We start from the raw sequence: 11,580 nt of genomic DNA on the forward strand, positions 1-11,580 counted from the left end.
AATTCGATCCTTCGATACATGGGTCGGGACATGTTTGGGCAAAGTGCAGCATAGTCGTTGGACAGCTTGGTGTAGGTCTCAATCTCTGACCCAACCATCTTAAGACCATAGTACTCGTCCTCGAGTTTGTGGATGTCATCCCTGTGGCAATACTCTTCCTTGATCATGTCTTTGAAATCTTCCCACGCAGTAGCATTAGCAGTTTCCAACCCAAGCATTTGAATTTGCGCCTTCCACCACGAAAGCGCACTACCCTCAAGAGTACCAGTGGCAAATTTCACCCAGTTAGCAGGGAGCAGACAGCGAAGACAGCTTCGACCTTCTCGATCCAATGCAGAAGACCTATGGCACCCTCAGTGCCACTGAAAGGGAGAGGCTTGCAATCCATGAAGGATTTGAAAGTACACACACGAGGTTGCACAGGTGCATGCTGACCTCCAGGGTGGGCTGCGAAAGCGGCAGCCACCGTGTTGAGCAGGTTAGAGAACTGAGCCTGAGTCATGTTGATGTTCCCTCGTCCGCGGCCACTCATTGTCTTCATATCCAGAAAACATAGTATGAGTGTGATGTCGTAATATAGCGAGAATGAGATAGAAGAGGGGAGGCGTATCTATCTAATTAGGCAGACTAGTACGTATAGCAGAGCAGAAAGCATAAGACAAATAAGCAAGTAAACAGGGGTCCGAGCTATGAGGTCAGATAGGTCGAGCCTTGCACTTGGAGTGTAGTGTTGTCACGAGTCACGGGTTATAGTCTGGTTTTTCTCAAAAAGATTTTCCCCCTTTTTAAAACCAAGTTCACTATAACCAATGGCTCTGATACCAATCTGTCACACCACCAAATTCCACCTGTGGGGTACCACCCGCTTGAGGGCGTGACCGAACAGGATCCAGCCACTAATTATACTAAGCATTGGATTATAGTAAAATAGTTGCTATCTAAAGAAGTAGCAACATCATAGTTTAAGTTCGATAATTAGTTTAAACAATAATAGCGGAAGCATAAACCAAAAAGATAGTTCAAGGTTCAAGATAAATAAAACCCAACACATGGGTTTCGACGAACACTACACATTCCCAAGCAGCAGCTCCTCAGTCACTGGTTACCTGCAAAGCATGCAGTAAGATGTCAACAATAATGCTGAGTGAGTTCACTAGTTGTCCAGTTTTAATTACCAAAAACTTGTTTCACCAGTTAATTTACTTGTTTATACATGCCATGGGGAGCTACCCCAAAAGTTAGCGACTAAACTGTTTTTCCAATACCGAACACTAGGTAACCATTGCGTATCCGCAAAGTGCCCCGATGTCAATGTTCTATCATCATTGACGGATGCCTGAGTACATTAGTTCACGACCGATCCCAAACCATGGCACGGTGTGAGGCTGGTAAGACCTAAATAGCGCTATCAACTAATAACCCGTTCGCCTGGCCCCGGCGACTAATCGGTATTAAGTAGTAGGGACTTGAGTGATAGAGTTTCGTTTAGTGTCGTTAGTTGCAATCCGTATAAACAGTAATTAACTAAAAGGCTCCCAATAACAAGGGAAGAAAAGTAAGTTGTATTCCTCATAAGGGAATAGTGTTGTTTGTAGATCCGTTTCCCAAACCACCGGGAACACATGCTTTAGGTTGTGAACTCACCTTGGGTTGCTCGGTAGATTTGTTACCCGGGTCAATCACGTTGGTCACCACGTCCTAGCATGGTTACCAAATATAGGTCAAGTTGGGGTACAAGTAATCACGTATGTCAAACACGTATAAACACACTTAGCATGCATACAATCAAACAGTTGGGTTATTGGGCCTGCCCTAACATTTACACAAACAAACAGTAACAGAAACACATGCAGCCCAGTCAACAGATAATCCAACAAGCTTTTGGCCCAATGACACTTAGGCAGCCCAGTCGAGACAAGGGCGGTTTCGAGTCGCAACTAAGGTTTCTGACTCGCAACCCGGGTCTCGGCTCGTCATGCTTTGGTTACGAGTCGCAACTAACGGTTCCGACTCACAACCCTGGTTTCGGTTCATTATGTGCTGCTTGCGAGTCGCAACCGGGAGATCTCGACAAGTTATGCTTTGATCTCGAGTCGCAACCAAGGGTTCCGACTCGCAACCTCGAGTTGCAACTAAGGTTCCGACTCGCAACCTTGGTTACGTGCACCTGAATCCTTCTAGAACCTGTCAACATGTACTACCCAATAGAATTCTGTTTTCATGAAATTTTGTACTAACCAATAAGATGCCATAAACATGTTTTCTTGTCCAATTCACAACAAACTCAGATCAAAACAAGCATTTTTGAATATTCATACCACATTCAACTTGTTCTTCATTATTCATCTTCATTCAAACGGTTTCTCTTTTAGGGTTATCTTATCTTAAACAAGCATGAACCAACAAACCGATTCATTCATGTGGACTTGGATGCAAATCACTAAAACCTAAGACCTTCAACCCACCCAAACATGCATTTAACAACAAAAATCATGTAGCATTTATTCTAAGCACTATCAACATAAACCTATGATCATGAACACCTTATGCTAACAATCATTCATCATCCAAATGTCTTAGCACTTCATTATCATGCAAGAGTTCACATATTTCATCATTATCTCAATCATTTCAAAGCAAATAGCACCATTGTACCAAAACACTTAGTGAACATCTAAACACTAACCGATTCAAGAGTGACACAAAGGTGTTCAAGTAGGTGAAGCCTTCGGGTGATGATTCCGAGTCAATCCGAGTGTGCTCTTGTTGCCGGTTGAATCCGAGAAGGAGGAGAGGGGGGTTGTGGTGAATGATCTAGGGTTTTGTGATAGAGAAAAGAGTAGGAGAGTGTGGGTGAAATGGGGGAAGTGTAAAGGAGTGTGTGTGTGTGTGAGCTTTGGGTTTTTATACCCGGTTCTAGGCCGGCTCATTGTTCCGAGTGGCATGGCCCAATCGGCCCAAATGTTCATGGTTCACTCGAGACCGGGAGTGGTCTCGAGTCGGGTCCTTTGGGGTCTCGACTTGCTTGTAACACGCATACATACATATAATATACATACATACACACACTTAGCACAAGGATCACGTAGAACATCTAGACAATACGCAACTTTCATTTAATATTACATATACATTCACAAGGATATACAAGATAATGCTCGGGGAAATCCCAGAGTGTCACATTATCCCCAAGTTTTAAGAACTTTCGTCCCGAAAGTTAAGGCAGCCACTGTCAAGCTAGTGTAAGCGAGAACGTTTCAACGGGGTGTCACAGGTTTGATTGTAGAGACTGATCAGGGGGATAGGTTGAGGGGGTTGAATAACGAGGTCTGGGACCCGTTACCCCCGCTTCCAACAGACGAAGGGGATGTAGAGATGCAGGAGTAGCATGCAGTTCCGCAGCACGTACCGCACACACCACCACACCAGACACCGCCACATGAGCCGCAACATCATGAGTACCACCAGCATCAGGACTGGCCTGAGTTTTATCAGCAGTTCCAGCAGATTCGTGTTACGCAAGAGCAGCATGGTACGTACATCGACCAGATTAGGACTAGCCAGGACCAAATCCGGGCTAGTCAGGATCAGCTCAGGAGCACGCAGGATCAGCTTAGGCATAGCCAGGAGAGCTTATACCAGGGGGTGAGTGCCGGGTTTTCGTACCTATTCGGGGAGCTGCACCATGCATATCCCGACTACTTCCAGCACCCTCCACAGTTCCCACCGTGGAACCCACCTGGTTATGGTGGTGCGGGCCCATCCTTCACGAGAGACGATGACGACGATGACGAGTAGGAGACGGTGGTGATGTTCGTTGGTGGTTTTTATTATTATTTCAGTATTTGTCATTTCGGGTGTTCTTTTTGCATACTATTTCCAACACCCTCGGATTGTATTGTATTTAAAAAAAAACACTTTATGTTATGTTTTTGTTTGGATTGGTAGTATTTATGTACATTATGGTTTATTTGTGTTTATTCTGTTACTGTTCTGTTTTGCTGTACCATATGACATACTTGCAGATTTTGGCTATCAAGTCTTGGACCGGAGCATATCACAGATACAGCTTTGGAAGTCTCGTTTCATAACATCATCTTGAGGGGAGTACTATTATCCTTTTCTCTATATTTTGGGTCTCGTATTGGGGACAATGCGGAGTTCAAGTGTGGGGAGGGGGTTAACTTTGTTAACTTTGTTTGTCCTCATATATATATATAAAAATTAGAAAATCAGAAAAATCATTCAACAAAAAAAAATATACGTGTATTTTGTATATATTTTATTAAATAAACCGGTTGGTTGTGTTTTAGAAAGCTTCGGACTTGATAAAAACTCGACAAGCAAAATATTTTTGAAAAAAGGAAACCGGAAAGCGTGACAAACAAAGAAAGACTTTCATGATAGTTCTCACGCTTTTACCCATTCCATCCGTTACGTGAGCATATTTGAGCCGATTGTTATATATTTGTTCATTTCGGATATAGGAGTGAGCCGGATGTTATGTGTAATATAGAACTTGTCATTAGTATGCTTGTTAAAACCATGAACTTGTGGATTTGTGTAAAAGTGATAGAGGCACTTAGATTACCCCTTTGTTGTAAACCTTGTTCTTTGTGTTGTGCTCCCCGTTCACCTTATATTACCCTTTAGGATTAACCATGTTGAGCCTTCCCGTTTACCTTTGTTTACCCACATTATCGCCCACTTAGCCAAATTTAGCCTTTGTATGTTTTAAACTCTTTTTAGTGTTGAAACTCGGACAAAATAATCGTTTAACTAACGTTTGTTTCAGTTTAATGTATAGCTTGTTAAAAAAAACCAACAGAAAATAAAACACCCTAAAATAGGGTAAAGTTGATAATATCGAGCAATTTTGAACACTTAAATGTTAAAATTTCGTTGATAAGCTCGATTGCGCAATAGTCGCCTTTTTAAGGCATTTGTGTGTATAGTTGTTTACGTTGTTGCTAGTTAAACGCTACTACCGAGTTTTAACCATTTTCGCCACTTTATATGTCTACTTCCATACCCTTCGCCCAAGCCTAATGTTATAACCCTAAAGACCTCTTGATTTACACTTGTTTGCATGTTAGTTGGTTGAGACAGATCTTATGACAAGCTTATGATATTGCATGTTTCATTGACGAGGCATTGAGTGTTTGCACATACACATTATATGTATGTTTCATAAATAAAACCGAGTGTGTGTGAACATTGTGAGTCGCGTGAAGATTAACATGTTGAGTCGATTAAATGTGATGTCACGGCTTTTTGGTTGTCGCTTTATAATTGCATATGCTTGTTGGGTTTGAATCTTTTGATGTTGTCTTTCGACAAACCGGCTAACCGTTTATAGTAGTTTTCAATAAAATAGTGTGTAAATTATCGTTCTTTTTTGTTTCCGTCTTTTATTGCTTTTTAGTTCAGCTTGCTTGAGGACAAGCAAGGTTCAAGTGTGGGGAGATTTGATATTCGTTAATTTACACATATTTTAGTCCCCCGTTTTACCCCTATTTTATGCGTTTTCGGCCGTAAAACAGTCATTCGGATACTTAATTATCTACATTTTTGTTTACAGTCCTAAATCAGCATACCAGACGAGATGATAGCAAAAACGAGGACTTTCCGGACAAAACGACCAAGCCGCGAAACTTCTGTTGAAAAAACTGACCTGGGCGTTTGGAACGGTCGTGCGACCTCATGCACGACCGTGCGTCACCGGTGATCCTGAATGACCCGGCAGTGAACGAGGCGTGCAACTCCAAGTGCAAGGCTCTGAAGGCCAGCCACAATGGAACGGTCGTGCCGTATGCGGAACGATCGTGCGTATCCGACAATCAAACAAAACCTCGGAACTGAACGACCAAAGAACCAAGCGTGCAACTATGACCTCGGTGAGGAACGGCCGTGCCAGATGAAGAACGCCCGTGCGGGACCGAAGACCAGTCAACGATCTGTGACGTCACGCAGTATGGTGGACCACCACCAATAATGCTTAAAGTGCACGGTCGTGCGATCGGGAAAACGGCCGTGCAACATGGAAAAAGCATAAAAACAAAACAGAACTATTCTATTGGTAACTCTGGAATTTTGGAGAGCTTTGCAGGCGATTTTGAGGCTCCGAAGGCTTCTGCTTTCACTCGGATTCAAGCCACATTGCCCGGTTTTGCTCGTTTACTATCCGGATTCTTAATCTTGTGCTTGTTTATGGTTGGGTTTTCTACTCTTTCCATACTTTTGTTAATGCTTCAAGCACTTAGATTAATATTTATGTATTATTGTAGCCTTTGGGCAAAAACACAACAATCCCTTGCTTGATTATAACCATTAGTATGTTAATCTTTGTTTGTAATGACATTTTGAAGTATTTTCTATGATTATCTTTGATGATTAGTTTGCAACCTTGTTATTGATATTGATTTCTTGATTATAAGTAATTGTGTTGGATGATTAGTGCTTGGTTAGGTAAGATAGTTGAAAAATGAAGCTTATTTAATCATGTATTAGTAAACTTTTAATTTGGTTAACTAGCTTAACTTGGTTAAAATGTGGGCACCATGATACTCTAACGGGTTAGTGGTTTAATAAAATGTAATTATTGTTAATCAAGAAAGCTTGCCTTCACGGAAGGACTCTAACGGGTTAGATGGTGTTGTTATGAATTCTTGCCATGATTTGTTAGCTTAGTTAGTAGTTTCGGCCAAAATTGCTATCTTGGTGAATTTATGCGCAAGATTTGTAAAATGAACTCGGTTGTGATTTAATCTAGTTTATGCTTGTCTCGGTGGCTGCATTGTGTTTATCGGTGCTGCTTTCCTTGATTAAGTGAGGTTAGAAAACTCCTAACGGGTGACTAACTCATTTTTAAGAGATTCTCATAGACATTTATCAATTGCACGTTAAAGAACAATTTTAGGTGGTTAAAGTGTGTTTATCGTTTTAACTTTCCGAATGATTGTCATGTTAGGATTCCCGAAAGGGATACTAATTGTCTCGAAATGGAAAATTGACCGAATGCTTCTAGTGCCAAAACTGACTTAGTTGACATGCTGTGGTTGTGTATTAAGCAAGGCTATTTATATATAATCTACTATGTTTTATAAGTTTTTATTTATGCTTACTTTAGTTTAGTTAAAATCAAAGACAACTTATGTTTTTACCGGTAATTTAGTGGCAAAGGTCTAGTATTATTTCTCCGCCCATTTCCGTGGATCGATACTTGGTTCTTACCGATACTTTACTACATATATGACGGGGTACACTTGCCCTTTCGTGTGTGTTTTGATGTAAAAGTAGTAATCACTTTTATAAATTTAAAACCAAAACGTGTGTAATTTCATTGTAAAAATATGTATATAGTCGCGCGCACGTACCAATATCTTTGGGTCACAAAAGATTTTACCGTTGCCATTTTAATCCACTAGGTTAACTTCCTCCATTTTTTGTCAATGAGAAGGGCAATTCGATCATTTTAAATGTAATTCTGTTAACTAGAAGGGCAATAAGACCATATAAAATGACTGAATAGCCATTCTCGTTAACAGAAATAATGGATGAAGTTAACTCAGTGGACTAAAATGGCAACGGTGAAACCTTTTTGAATCCACAAGAGAAAAATGAAACATTTATACTAAACTGGCAAATGGCCCAAACCTCAGGGACGAAAATGACATTTAACTCTTATTGGGGTTATGGATCAACAACATACAAGGCACATAGTGAACTATTAGTACTTATGCTCAAATCCATTACTTGCCTATAGTAAAGCCCACTAATGCGATAATTCCATTTATGCATGGACATTTAGACACCCTTCAACAAGGATGGGCAGCTTTAGAAGTATATATATATATATATATAACCATTCCTTGTAAGCTAGAAACCTCCCTTATGTGGAACAAAGCTTACATGTTGCCCTGAAGAAATCGTACTGTGTTGTCCCATCATGATAAATTAAGCAAGCTGCCACACCAGATTTGTTAAGACAGCTAAAGAAACTTGTCACAAAAGCTTAGAATCTTTAAAACACTAAAGCAAGCCAAAGAGCTTAAAAGCTTCACGACAAGCTCAAAAGCTTCACATCAAGCCTAAAAGCTTAGAAGCAAATAAGCCCTAAAAGAAGCATAGAAGCTTCATACAAGACAAAAAAGATTCATAGTTGATAGCTTCTCCAAATAAGCTTCACATATGATAGCTTCTCCCGATAAGCTTCTCCTAATAACTTCTCCCGATAAGCTTCACATATGATAGCTTCTCCCGATAAGCTTCACATATGATAGCTTCTTCCGATAAGCTTCTCCCGACAAGCTTCACATATGATAGCTTCTCCCGAAAGCTTCACACATGATAGCTTCTCTCAATAAGCTTCACATATGATAGCTTCTTCCGATAAGCTTCTCCTGATACCTTCTCCCGATAAGCTTCACATATGATAGCTTCTTCCGATAAGCTTCTCCTGATAGCTTCTCCCCATAAGCTTCACATATGACAGCTTCTCCCAATAAGCTTCACATATGATCGCTTCTCATAATAACTTCAAAACTGGTCGCTAACAACTTCAGACATCAACTTCTTTCCATGAGCTTTATGCCTACATAGCTTATCATTATAAGCTTCATCCTTGGCCAGATAACTTATGAGTTACAAGGACCCATAACTACTTCATGACTACTTATGACTAGGGGCTGATGGCGTGGGTGCCCGGAGGCTCCCACTCAGCAAAGCCGGGAAGCAAGAAGCTAAGAGCAGGAAGCTAGGAGCTTCCTGCCAGGAGCTTAACAACCCAAACAGAAGAACAAGCCTAGTGGTCTAGGCCGGTACAGGATCCAACTGGATACCCGATACAGGATTATCAATATCCTCCGTACCATCAACCTCCTCCTCCCCAGCAACTTCAGCAGCATCATCAAACTCAGGCAATCCTGGAGAGGTTAGAAAGTATTGAGCAGAAAGCTAAAGAGACCAAGGAGAAACATAATAGCTTCATGAAGGGTCTTGCAAACCTTATCAAAGGGAAGAAGAAGTAGGGGTTGTTTATTTTTCGTATGTTGTTTGTAATCATGTCCCTGTGAGGACATTAGTTTAATTTCTATATTAAAGTCCCTGCGGGGACTTATTTCCTTTTCTTGTAAGCCCCTGCGTGGGCAGTTTGTCTTTTCTAAGTCCCGATTCAGGGCACTTGTATTTGTTTTCATGATTAATGAATTTTATCTTTGGTTTTTAATTGTGTATTTTATTACATCATGTGATATCTTTTCAATTTATAATTGATCTGCCAAAGAAAACTCTTAGAGGTATAACCTAGCCAAAGTATTAATTGGCTATGATGGTACAACCTTTTTAAGATAGCAAATCTCTGTTAACATCTGAAAAAATGTTAACATTCCTAGCTGTGCGGTACGAAAAACCACACAAGCTCCCAAAAAGGTACTTGGATCTTTCCAAGTTACATATAGGCCATATGATCAATGCGAATCATGGCTAATAAACACCAATATGATGTGTACACCAAGACATTCCTTAGTGATGTATGCCAAGGTGTAATAATGACAACGAAAGTTCAACTTCTTGTCCAAAAGGTGATGAACTTTGTTCGACCCTTAAGAGATCATTGATCCAAGAGATCAGTGATTAAATCTTAAAGTCATCTCTATGACAAGCTTCCTAGGCTATTGAAATGTCCTTCGATACGAGCTTAGTGATAAATAAAATGTCTTACACATGGGCAGTCGAGGAAATTCTATCTTCCATGTCTAATGGCATAAAGAATAGTATATTCTATCAATTTCTAATTATTATTTAAAAATAGTCTAAATGGTTTAAATAATACCATGACTATATAATCATCAAAACGATGTATCTATACATAATTTAAATAATTATTATTGTTTGATTATAGTATTCAGAAATGGCTGGCTCAGATGAAGCAAACAGTCATCCAATAGAAGGCAACACCAGGATTAATATCACTGGTACCGAGTTGCAAGCTATGATCATCGCAGCTGTTGCTCAAGCGGTAGATGCTAAGTTTAAGGAACCGAGTATTGTTCGGTCTCAAACTCACTCGAAATCCCATTCTCAACCTCATACTCAAAAGAAAAGTGAGTCCCAACACTCGTCCAACCAGGGCAGTAAACCTAAGAGGCAGGATGACCTCGAGCTAACTCCTAGGTACACCAAGGGTTGTACCTACAAGTACTTCGTTTCCTGTAAACCGAGGGACTTTACGGGAGAAAAAGGATCCATTAATTGTATGAAATGGTTGGATGAGATGGAAACAATGATAGATATTAGTGGGTGTGCTAAGGAAAATGTTGTAAAATTTGTGTCGCAATCCTTTAAAGGCGATGCCCTTACTTGGTGGAAAGCACTAGTGTAGGCCACCGGGAAGATTCATTTGTACAACCTCTCTTGGGAGAAGTTTGTTGACTTGGTTAAGGACACCTACTGTCCTCAGCACGAAGTTGAGCAGATAGAGATTGATTTCCTCACCTTAGTGATGAAGGATCTAGATTGTAGATCCTATGTGACTAGTTTCAATTCTATGTTGAGGCTTGTGCCATATTTAGTCACTCCTGAGCCCAAACGCATTGCGCGTTTCATTGGTGGTTTGGCCCCTGAGGTGAAGGGGAATGTTAAGGCCTCTAAACCAACCACCTATAGATCTGTTGTAGATCTATCATTATCCCTCGCGTTGGATGTTGTGAGGAGCAGGGCAAAGAAAGTTACTGAGGAAGGAAAGAGAAAGAGAGAGGATGATAAGTCTCCTCAATCGAATAAAAAGGGAAAATAAAACTTTGGTTTCAAAAAGGGGCAGCTTCAACTCTTCTTGATGGATGTTCTATATCCATTAAGAATCATTCTATCCCGCTATCCCTCTTGCCAATGAAATTGGCTGGTTTTGATATAGTTTTAGGCATGGATTGGTTAACGCATAACCAAGCCCAAATTGCCTGTGATAAAAAGCTTGTCATTATCAAAACCCCCTCTGGTGAGTCAGTCACTATCCAGGGAGATACACAATATGGGTTGCCCAGCAATGTGTCTATTCTCAAGGTATCTCAGTGTTTGAAGAGTGGATGTGTCATTTACATGGCACAAGTGACTATGAATGATCCAAAACCCAAGATTGAAGACATCCCGATCATCTCAGAGTATCCTGATGTCTTTCCTGATGAGTTACCTGGATTACCTCCTGAGAGGCAAGTAGAATTCAGGATAGACATCCTTCCAGGATCTGCACCTATTGCACAAGCTCCATATCGTTTAGCGCCTACTGAAATGAAGGAGCTCAGAACTCAATTAGATGAATTACTAGAAAAAGGGTTCATTCAGCCCAGCTCTTCGCCTTGGGGAGCTCCTATTCTGTTCGTGAAAAAGAAGGACGGATCAATGCGCTTATGCATTGATTACCGTGAATTGAATAAGACAACGATCAAGAGTCGTTATCCTTTACCCAGGATCGATGATTTATTCGACCAATTTCAAGGGGCGAGTTATTTCTCAAAGATTGATTTAAGATCTGGGTATCATCAACTCAAGGTTCGAACTGAAGATGTACCGAAGACAGCATTCAGA

Source organism: Helianthus annuus, chromosome 5 (genome assembly GCF_002127325.2).
Source record: "Helianthus annuus cultivar XRQ/B chromosome 5, HanXRQr2.0-SUNRISE, whole genome shotgun sequence".
Lineage (NCBI taxonomy): Eukaryota > Viridiplantae > Streptophyta > Magnoliopsida > Asterales > Asteraceae > Helianthus > Helianthus annuus.